Raw genomic sequence first — 12,078 nt, forward strand, 5'->3', positions numbered from 1 at the left:
CTTTGTGGTTGGTTTTTCTACCTGATTCGGTGGACTTTGCTAATACTTTTGGGCAAAGGCATTTTTAAAAATCATTTTTTTATAAAAAAATAAAAATTAAGCTGTGCCATTTAAGATGAAACCCATCCTTGTTGCAATATTTCTTGGATTACCAAGAACCAGGTACCATATAGCCCAGAAATCAAGGGTAAAATCAAATGCTACTGATAAAAATAAAAAAGGAAAAAAAAACCCAATAAAATTGCTGATAATGATATATGATAATGAATGAATGAATGATAATGATAATGTACTCCTTGATCAATGCCTTGGAATACACATCTCAAAATGAAAGAAATATATCTCCATCAAATCCCTTTCCTCAGAGCTCAACGGATTTTGTGGAAGAGGAGGCAGAAGGAGTGTAGGACACAGAGGGGGAAGAGGAGATCAGGGCAGCATGACCATCTAAAACAACTGAGCAAAGCCGATATGAACTCACAGACTGAAGCAGCATGCACAGGTCTATACCGGGTCCTCTGCATATATACTATAGTTCTAGTCCTGAGTGTGTAAATAAATGAATCTTTGGTTCTTGTACTTTCTCTTAGGGCTCTTTTAATTTTCTGTAGGCTTGTTTTGTCCAACTTCAATATGGTGTATTTGTTTTATCTCATACTTTATTTTGTTAAACAATATTTTGTTAAAGAATAAACAGTTCACTGGTATCTGAAAACAAATAGATGAATGAATATACAGAGAGACCTATAAGTAGAATATATGAGTATTTATGCGAAAAAAATTAACATGACAAGTTTTCTAATTAACTTACACACTATTAAAATTCTTTTTCTGCTGTGCTGTGTGCTTTAAACTAAAGTGGCTTCCAAAATTACACTTTTGTTTTTCTGTTCCCATCTGCATCCTATGGGACCTGTTCTTGGTGTATGTAGCTTTGCAAGCCCCTTGTTGCAATCATTACTTTCTTCTTTTTTTTTTTTGTTGGTAAAAGTTGTCTTGGCAACTAACATGTATTTATTTTTCCAGTTTAAAATTATATTTTCATACTCCTAATTAAGAAATTATCTTGAAATTTACTTGAAAATTAAATTATTTTAGAAAAAATTTCAGAAAAAAAAATGATATTTTTATTTCTAGTCACATAGGAAGACTTTCCTCAAATTCAAAACAACTTAGGCCACGTCACACAAACTCACATCACACAAGTTCACACCATACAAATTCACATCACACAAATTCACAGTACAGAAATTTTTAGAAGTGTAGCCTCAGATAATGCCTGGAAAAGGTATATCTTCATTTAGTTGTGATTATCTAGATATTTTAATCCTATATCCTAATGAATTTCTCTGACATCCTCACATGTGCATTTGGTACTCAGAACTTGTCTTCTTTTCTTCCTCCTAAGTTAACCTTGCCCTTGGTTCCCAAGTCAGAGGAGGGACTGTAGAACAAATCCATACCCCAGACTTCTCTCAGAGAATGGGACAAGAGTAGGGCACCTCCCCACCCCCATCAGGCTTGACCATTCAACTCCAGAGAGACAAAACCCAAGCCTTGATAAAGTCAGTCAGGCTTTTGTTCTCCTCCCCATCCCCCAAACTGGTTTATCAGAAGTCACGTGAACTGAAGTCAGCTAATCTGACTGAGGAGAAGCTATCCCTGCAGCAGCACTTACTCCCTTGACTTCTTTTCTTACTTTTCCACTGACTTAAGCTATATAAGTTAGCCCTGCCATTTCAATAAAGGAACTGTGCTCCCAAACAGTCTCTCAGGTCATTCATACCTGCCATACTAATTAAGGACCCTGCTTCCCAGTTCCTCTGCATCCTGGGATCACTGGTGCTCAAAGGTCAATCAGTGTGAAGGGGGGACCCATACTTGCCTCCTTCCTTTACCTGAAATCCACTGCATTATTTTAAAGTTATTATTATTATTATTGCTTTTGGCTTCTTCCAAGACAAAACATGTAGTATTTTTATTTCTAATTCTGGCTAATCTTTAACATAAAAATGTCTAGAGCATTCATTTTCCTGCAAATGTCATGATTTCATTCTCCTTGTGCTTAAGAAAAAAATATGTCTGCATGTGTATATGTGTCTGTGCATGCATGTGTATGTGCATGCATGGTTTGGGGAGTTCGTGAACGTGTAGTAAGTATGAGTATTCATGTAAAATGTGTGCAGGTGTGTGTATGTGACTCTGTAAGTATGAGTGAGAATATGTGAGTTTGTATGTGCATGTGTGTGTGTGCATGGTATATGGAGTGTGTGAGTGTAGTAGTATGTGTGAGTGTGCATGTGAAGTGTACGTTTATTTGACTCTGAATATGTGTTAGAGTATGTGAGTTTGTGCACATATGTGAACATGTGTATGTATGTGACTCTGAGTATGTGTTAGAGTATGTGAGTGTGTGCACGTATGTGAAAAAGAGAGAGAGCCATGTTTTCTTTATCCATTAATGCAATGACGGATATTAGGCTGATTACATGGATGGCTTGACTATACTGAACATTAGCTTTCTAAATATGGACATGATAATATGTATCTGATGTTAATTTTTATATGGCCCAGAAATATTATAGAAATATTATAGTTAAATCTTGCAGTAGTTCTATTTTTAGATTTTATGAGAAACTTCAATATTGATTTCTGCTCTGAATGAAATAACTTAGATTCTCAGCAATGAAATTGGTGTTCCCCTTTTTAACACCATCACCAAAAATTTAACAGGAATTAAAAGTCATTGGGGATTGATATCTCTCAATATCAATACTATCAATTCCCCAATAAAAAGACACAGACTAACAGAATGGATACAAAAACAGAACCCTTCTGAAGCATCCAAGAAACATACTTTAACACCAAAGATATACAACATCTCATTGTAAAGAGTTGGGGAAAAAAGATATTCCAATAAACAGACCTAGAAAGCAAGCTAGTATAGCCATCTTAATATCTGACAAAACAGACTTTAAACCAAAACATGTGAGAAGAGACAGGAAAGGACATTATGTACTCACCAAAGAAAAAATAAATCAAAAGCACATTTCAATCCTTACCATCTATGCCCCAAACATGATGGCATCAGAGTTTGAAAAAAAAAAAGTACTATAACTTAAAACATATATTGACCCTCACAACATTCTGTTGGTGGGAAACTTCAATATTCTTTCCAATAGACAGGTTATCAAGGTGTCTCAACAGAAAAGTGATAGTTTGAGGGAAAGAAGAACTAGCAGAATACTGGTAAAGCGTCTGATAGTTTGAGGGTTTAAACTATAGTTGAAAGTGTGAAAACCCGCGAAAACAGCAAAGGAACACTGCAGGTTCTTCCTATAGGACATCTCCTCTATACAGGTCGGGTATTAAAGCCTGACTGGTTCTGGTCTGGGAAACTCGGAAGCCAGAGATGCTAGAGACTTCTCTGAGGGATCTCTCATGGCAGGGAGCTGTGACAAGTGGTCTAAAAGAAAAGAAAAAGAAAAATCCGGGGACCCTAGGCCCTAAGGCGAACATACTGCTCAGCTATGAAGGCTATGGTTAGGGGCTGGAAGGTAAAACTTGCCACCAAAGCTGTTGATGTGTATAGACGTTGGAGTTCAGGCAGATAGAACACAGAGCTGTTGTAAAGAAACCTGGTTCCCAAGCCCATTGTTCCATGTGTTCTCAGCCAGCCCATCTGTGGGCAGAAGAGACACATGAAAAGCCTGGCTGACCCATGAGTACCAAATGTTATGGTGAAAATAAAATGGCCCTGTTCCTGAGGGGGCTGCAGTGGGCAGCGGGCCATAAGACCACAGCAGGCCATGAATGCAGCCAGTCCCAGGCCAGGAGCGATGCAGTTGATGAGAGACAGAGACCTATTAGGCACACCATGCAGGGAAAGTGGGTATTTATTTAGTTGGTTGTGGAAAGAAAAGGGAAAGGGGGAAGGGGAGAAGGGAGAAGAACATAGATAGGCAGAAAGAGAGAAAGAAAGAGAAAACAAGAGAGAAGAGGGACAAGGGGAGAAGTGGGGAGAAGGGAGCTAAGCAGAAGCTGTCTCTTCAGGAGAAAGACAGAAAGGAACAAACTCAGGCAGAAAGCAGAAGGAAGATGTGCTTGCCTCAGAAGATGGAGGAAGGAGTGGGTGGGGCTTGTCTCTTAAAGAGACAGAACAGACAATTACAATGTTTCTTCCTTTTAGTTCATTTGGATAAAACCTTATCAATCTTCTCAAAGAATCAACTCTTTGTTTTTTTTTTTTTTTGATTCTTTGTATTGATTTCTGTTTGTTGCTTTCTGCTTTACTAATTTCATTCCTGATTTTGATTATTTTTTTGCTTTCTACTCCTTTTGTGTGTGATTTCTTCTTTTTATTCTAGAGCTTTCACATGTGCTGTTAAGTTACTTGTATGAGATCTCTCCCATTTTCTTTTTCCATATAGGCACTTACTGCTATGATGTTTTATAACAGCTTTCATTGTATCCCATAAGTTTAAGTATGTTGCCTATTCATCATCATTAAATTTTAGCAAACCTTTTATTTCTCTCTTATGTCTTGACCTAATTTTCATTCAGTAGAGACTTGTTCAGTATCCCTGAGTTTGTAAGCATTTTGCTGTTGTTGATATCCATCTTAAATCCATGGTGCTCAGATAGAATGTAGGGAATTATTTTGATTTTCTTTTATCTTTTGATACTTGCTTTGTATCTGAGTATGTGGTCAAAATTTTGGAGAAGGTGCCATGAGGCACAGGGAATATGTATATACTTTTATGTTTCAGTAAAATCTATAAATATCTGTTAGGTCCATTGTTTTATTACTTCAGTCAGAGCTGCGAGGCAGTTGTTCTCAATTCCAGCCTTTGCTCCCTGGCCGCAGCTTGTGGCAAGGTGGCTCAGCGACAGAGTGGATCATGCCTCTAGGTCTCTCTTATTATTGTGTTTAAAACTCCTGCGGCTCAAAATACCTGGCTTTTCCATACAACATAGGACCACTGCCATTTTTACTGAGGTCAGGTGACCTTACCATCATCCTAACTGAAGTCAGCTGACTTCACCACCATCTTAACTGAGATCCAGGTCAGGTGACCAAGTCCCACCATCTTTACTGAGGTATACCCTGTCTGGTCCCCTGGTTTAGTTATGTTTTTGTCTATACATTCTTCTTGCTGACTTAGTTAAATGTGCTTTGTGGAGTGGCATGCATTTGGTAGGGCCAACCAAGAGTATTCACTTTGCCCAATTCCTGTTCACTATGTGTCTGTGCATACATGTAAGTTAAATGTGCCTATGTTTAACTGTTAAATATTATAAATCTCTGTTCATTGTATCTCATTTCAGACAACAAAGTAATAAGCTTCATGTTTTAAATTGGTATGTACTTTTAAGTCTCTTAATCCAACCATGCTTTACCTGTTAAGTTGGCAGCCAGTACAGTCAAGCTCGGACTCGGCTCTCCAGGCAGATTCTATACTGTAATTGTAACTCATCTATACCTGGTAAACAGTCCTCAACTGCTCAGAGATCTGGGGAATATGGCATTTAAATATTTAATTATTAAGAAAACTTTTTCAAAAGAAAAAGAAACAGATTGGTTCCTAGCAGCAGCACTCTATTTCCTCCAAAGAAGACAGAAGACAAATGGGCACAAAACAATGTGCATCCACAATTCACTTCAACTGCCAAACGGTGACCACTGGGAAAAACTGCCTTTCATTAAAGATCACCAGACAGTGGGAAGAATCACTGTAATCATGGCCTAGTTGTTCAGATCAAGGTAGGCTTGTTTTCCTACAGATTTCTTAGCCCACAGGATCTTTTGGAGCCAAGTAGTCCCTGCACTAAACAGCAAAAGAAAAATACAACCATCAGTGACCATGGTGGATCCTGAGAAGAAGCCTAGGTGCCAACCAAGTAAGTTCTCTGTCATTTTTTAATCAATAACTCAAGAAAATTTTAATCTTCTCAAAGATCTCTGATGCAGCTTGACAAAACAAAACCCAAAAACCTGAATAATAACAGATCTGCAAGAGATATAACTATCCCTGATTTTAAGTTATATTATCAAGCTATAGTAATAAAAACAGTATGATATTAGCAAAAAGGACAAACCAAACAAACAAAAACAGGCACATTATTCAATGGAATTTAACTGAATACCCAGACAAATGTGGAGATGGACCCTTGTGTTTTTGTTTGTTTGCTTGTTTTGATTTTGTTTTTATTGTTGTTGCTGTTTTAAATAAAGAAGCCAGATGTACACACTGGGAAAAGGACAGTATCTTCAACATATGGTTGTTCAAACTGGATGTCTTCATGTAGAAGAAGACAAATAGATCCCTGTTTAACACCCTGAGCAAATTCAATCCCTAATGGATCAAAGACCTCTACCAAAAACCAGATACACTGAAACTGATTGAAGAAAAAGTGGGGAAGAGCTTTAAACTAGTTGATATAAGAAATGACTTTCTAAATAGAACAATTAATAAGTGGGATGCCATAAAGCAGAGACATTTCTGCACAGCAAAATAAAATGTCATCTGGACAGTTTGACTGCTTACAGAATGGGAAATGTTTTTTAGCAACTACATGTTGTCTGAGGTTTCTGTCCTGCTCAGTTCCCACAGTATTAAGTCCCAAAGTAATCACACAGAGTTCTATATTAGTTATAAACTGATTGGCCTAGTAGCTCAGAATTCTTATTAACTCTTATAACTTGTATTAGCCCATAAATCTTGTCTGTGTTAGCCATGTGGCTTTGTACCTTATTTGACAAGGCAGTCACATCTTGTTTCTCCTGTGGCTGGGTCACAACTGTTGACTAGGACTTCCTTCTTCCTAGAATTTTCCTGTTCTCATTGACCTGCCTCTACTTCCTGTCTAGTTGTCCTGCCTATACTTCCTGGCTGGCTACTGGCCAATCAGTGTTTTATTAAAATACAATTGAGAGGGAACAAACCATTGCCCCATAGCTACTACACATTCTAAAAAGGGCTAATATCCAGAGTATATAAAGAACTCAAGAAACTAGATATCAAGAGAACAAATAACCCAATGAAAAATGTGCTATAGATTTCAAGTGCCTGAGAAACACTTAAAGAAATGTTGAAAATCCTTAGCCATCAGGAAAATGCTAATCGAACTACTTGGAGCTTTCTTCTTCTACCTGTTAGAATAGATATGATCTGCTGGTGAGTATGTAGAATAAGGGGAAATTTCATTCATTACTAGTGGGAGCTAAAACATCTACAGCAACTATGGAAATCACTGAGTCCATTCTTCACAAAGATGGCAATCAGTCTACCTGAAGACCCAGGTATGCCATTCTTGGGCATATGCCCAAAGGACATTTCATCCTAAAACAGAGACACTTGTTCAGCCATGTTCATTGCTGGTCTCTTCATAGTAATCAGAATTTGGAGACAATATAGATGACCCCCTCAACAGAAAAATGGTAAAGAAATTATGGTACTGTTACACAATTGAATATTACTCAGTTAAAAAATATTTAAAAATTAGAAAAAAAATGGATAGAAATTACAAAAAGTCATCATAAGTGACATATACCAGACCCAGAAATACAATATGGTATGTATTCACTTATATGAGGAAAATATCTGTACAGTAGATGATTACCAAGATACAATCCATAGACTCATAGATGGTAGGTATAGAGAAAGGACTTCAGGGAACAGATAAATTTCATTAGGAAAGAGAAATATAATATATATTTTATGGATGGATGGGGAGGGGTCTGTGGAATGAGAATACAAAGTAGGGGTAGCCAGAGAGACTACAGGAAGACACTGCTAAAATTAAGAGTCATTTGAAGGGTATAGAAATCTAATACAGTAGAAACCTCTTTTCTACCAGCGTTAATTCTGTGGCTTAAAAACATTAAGTAAATTTTAGAAAACCATTGCAATGATAAATGTTGGAATCTAGAGACTGGGGCTGAGCAGTGAGAAAGACTTAGTAACCAGATCAATTCATCTGGAGGTCTAGAATTCTTTAGATTATTCTCTAATAGAAAAAGGTTCATTTTCACAGGCTAAGAAATGAATTTGCTTCCTCCATGAAGAATGAATAAAGAAAAGGTGGGATCCAAAAGGCTTATGACTGTGATAGGTTTTGAAGTGATTTCATTGCATTTGGGATATACTTGTATATTTCTGGCTAGTTTTGAAAGGTTCTGATAATATATTTGCATTGCCTTCACAGAAAGTGAAATCCCATGGTGCATGCTGAAAAGCACTACCCCAAGATACGACTTTGATGTCAGGGGCTTATGCAATCACTTCTTCTATTATCCGGCAAGGTGTGCTTTGACATCCTGCTACCTTTGCTAAAAAGACAGCAGCTTGCAAAAGGTTCAAAGTCATACTGAGTAGCCCCTACTTGACTAACAAATTTTGTGGCACAGTGACTAAAACGAACGCTTGCAAGCTGCTGCCTTGTCCTATTCATACCTTTACTTACATCACATGGCAGGATACCTTTTAATAGTCCCTTCAGACCCATTTTCTCATTAGATTTAAAGCTCTGGCGATAGGGCCAGGACTTTCCATGGTGCGAGTATTCCTAATGCCAAGTGCTGCGTCTTTTAAATAAGCAAATGAGAGCTGAAAGAAGAGATGCAAGAACGGAAATTGAGAAGTCTATTCACTGCCTGCTACTATATCAAAAAGTAAAGTAATCTAAAGCTAAAAGGCTTCCAGCCTGAGATTATGCAAATGTATACTCCCCCACCACCACCAAGGACAGAAACAGCAGTATTTTATTTTAAATTCAAATACATTAAATGGTAAACAAATTTAGTATTCTATTTTTTAAAAGATCTAATAACAACCTACCACGTAAGTGGGCCATTTTGAATAAACAAATTTTCTGTCCTGTTATGTATTCTAATGTATTTTTAGCTAGATAGATACAAATTGCATACAACATAGAGGGCTGTGGTTAAAATATATGAGTGTTCTTCCTTTTGTGTAAGCATTCTCAACTCCAGGTGCTATTAGGAACAGAGAAAACTTTAATAAAGAGATTAGATACATTCGGGATGTATGGCAACTATTCACTGCTGGGCGAAGAAGGATTAGCCTCTTCAGGGGTGAGCCCATTATTGACTGTCGGCTGCAAAGTGAAAGCAAAGACGCGGAGCAAACAAAAATGAACTCGGAAGGTTAAATTCATATATATTTGTACAGGCACACATACTCACACAGGTGTGTGTACACTTGTGTATAATGACAGTCATAAAAAAGAGACTGTTTGAGGGTGGAATTGGAGTAGCTGGAAGGAGGAAAAAGGGAATGTAATTCTAATTCAATTAAAATATTTTTATGTAAAGGAAAGGCTTAGAAACCCCCCGAAAATATTCAGGGATGACATCCAGATAGCAGAAATTTGGAACTATATGTTTCCCTTCTGTGTGTAGTCAGTTCTTAGCTATTTATTGGGAATTTAAGAAATCTCATATATATTCAATTTTCCTTTTCTAAACTTACAGACTTCTTGTTAAGAAACACAATTGTAGGGAAAAGAAAGAAGGTAACACAAAATTTTAATTCATAGGTTTGAAAAGATAGCTGATCCCATTAAAACATGTATACCGCAGAAACGTGTGCCACTCAACCTTGGTGGACATTTCCCAAATGCAGAGAAACAACCGAGCAGCTCACTTTGGTATTTTATAGGCATATTTATGTAAGAGACATAATACGGACAGAAGGATTATCTTCATAATGCATTTTTTCACTTTGTTTTATTTTTGTCAAAACTCAAGTTATGTATTAAAAGCTTGCTTTGTAACCTAAGCATAAAAATATGACAGTGTCCGATAGGGGGCAGTCAAGTACTATGAACAGCAGCGTCTGCATTTTCCCCGATGTCAGATTCCATTTAGGCGGATAAAGGAAGACCCTGGGCACATTTTCGTATTACCTTTTGTAGAGAGAGCAAAACTGAGCAAAAAAATAAATGAAAATATTCTTTGTCACAGTTCTGTTCCCAGCTGAAAGTCAATAGAATGTTAAAGAGTACGATTAAGTTCTTCATTTTCCAAACTGAAGTAGGTTCTTCTCCAGCTTGCAGTTCAGCGCTTCAGATTGTTGACCTTCTCTTCCGGAAACAGTTGAATAAAAACTGTTAAGAGTCTCAGCACCCTTCCCACCCCAGGCTTCAAAACATAATAAAAAATGGTGATTTAAAAATGTTACTATTGAATAATATTTTAACAATCTGCCAGTTTATCGCTCCTACAGAGAAGTTGGAACAAGTGCCTGGCTCTTTTGTGTTTGAAGACAGAAGTTGGGAGATGTAGAGGTGAGATTACACCCCACGGCAGGGGTGTGCCAGGTGCTTCTGCAGAGGAGCGACGGGTTGGTACGTTCAAAGTCTCCTCAAAATCCAAATGAGAATGTGAGATACCACCCAAAGGAATAAAATCATTTTTTTAAGAGGTGCGGAAAAAGCTTATTTAGGCTTTGAAAGTGTGGTTTCAAAGAGGTTGCTTTTTTATTCTAATATGACCGTTATCCTGCCGGCTTAAAATCAGACCTCTCCATGCCCCCGGGCTGGCTTTATAAATCCTATTAAGCACGTTACATGCTAATCTCCCACTGAATATCCCACTGAGAGTTTTCCATTGAAGCATTTCACAGTACCCATCACTGCGGAACCTGTGTGCTTGATTTCCGCTGCTACCACATACGGGAACTTAATTTGGTTTTGATCTGAAAATAGGCACCTGAGCTCTCAACCCAGCGCCTCATCTGCTTGTTCACCCGTTTCACTTATGAATCACGACGTCACTTTATGAACCACTTAGCAATGACTGACTTGAGGCATCTAAACATAACTATCATTGCCTTCAACAGCCTGTTTGAGTTGAGTTGAGGCCATGGTTGTCAATACCTGCATGTGGGTTGCACTCACAACCGGCACATAGATCAGCAATCACTAACAGCAGTTTAAGAAATATCTGAGCATTTTGATGTATTTTATTTTCAGGAAGAGAAGATAAATAATTTTAACTAAGTTTTCTTGGCACCAACGTAGTTTATATGGCTAAAGGAAGGATTCTAGAATATTCTTCCTAGAAACAGTTCTCTTATTAAATTTCTTAGGAAACTCATTCTAGACTTGATTTGGAATTTGTTACTATTATAAGCTGTGTGTGCATGGGGGAGGGGAGGGAGCTCAGCCTCTTAGCTGTAAAGACATTCAATTGTTTGCTGTTATAACATCCCTAAAGCTCTAAATTCCCAGCTGATTTGAGGTCTTGTGGTGAGATATAGTTTAGCTCATCTCATTCTGTATGATCGACAGGACAGGCTACCTTTGCAGAGCAGTTTTCCTACTGGTTTGATGTCTCTCTGTGGAAATGATGCAATCGATTAATGTGATCAGTCTTTGATTAGAAATTATAACTGATAGAATCCTTTGACAATTTTATACACCTCTGAGTGTATGTCCATGTTTGGTTTTATCCTTATACATTACTCTTTATCATTATTGTTATTAACTTCAAGGCAGTTCTCAGAGTGCAGTGTAAAGCATGGGGCCACTTCTTGCATTCCTCTTCACCATAAACTTGGTTCTGAAAGGACCCGAGTGGAAGATTGTGTGGTTTTGATATCTACCTGAAAGCACAGAATGGACGCTGCCTTAGCAGTTTGAAGATGCTCCCACAAGGGAAGAGGAACCCCGAGGAACTCGGTGTGGGCTGATTTTCTGCTCAACCAAGCATCTGCTTAAGGGTTCTGTCTTTGCTTCTGTCTGCGTGTGAATAACATTATACCAAGTATTACTTTTGCAGTGCTGCTCTAGTAGACTTCGCAGAATGCTATGAATGATATCCCTGGCCAAGTCTATTTACAATGCAGACTGTAGCAATGGAACGTCATAAAAGCATTTAATGGTCTTTCAACTATAATTTAACTTTGCCAGGATTCATGCATAAAATCACACATTTTCACAAATCTTGATAAATATATCTAGGTCCAAATGTCACTATTTTTCTTCCTACAAAGAAAGACTTGACATAAAATTAGGGCATTCTGTTCTGGGCCTAAAAGGCTCCTTTGCATT

The sequence above is a fragment of the Chionomys nivalis genome, chromosome 22, assembly GCF_950005125.1.
Source record: "Chionomys nivalis chromosome 22, mChiNiv1.1, whole genome shotgun sequence".
NCBI lineage: Eukaryota > Metazoa > Chordata > Mammalia > Rodentia > Cricetidae > Chionomys > Chionomys nivalis.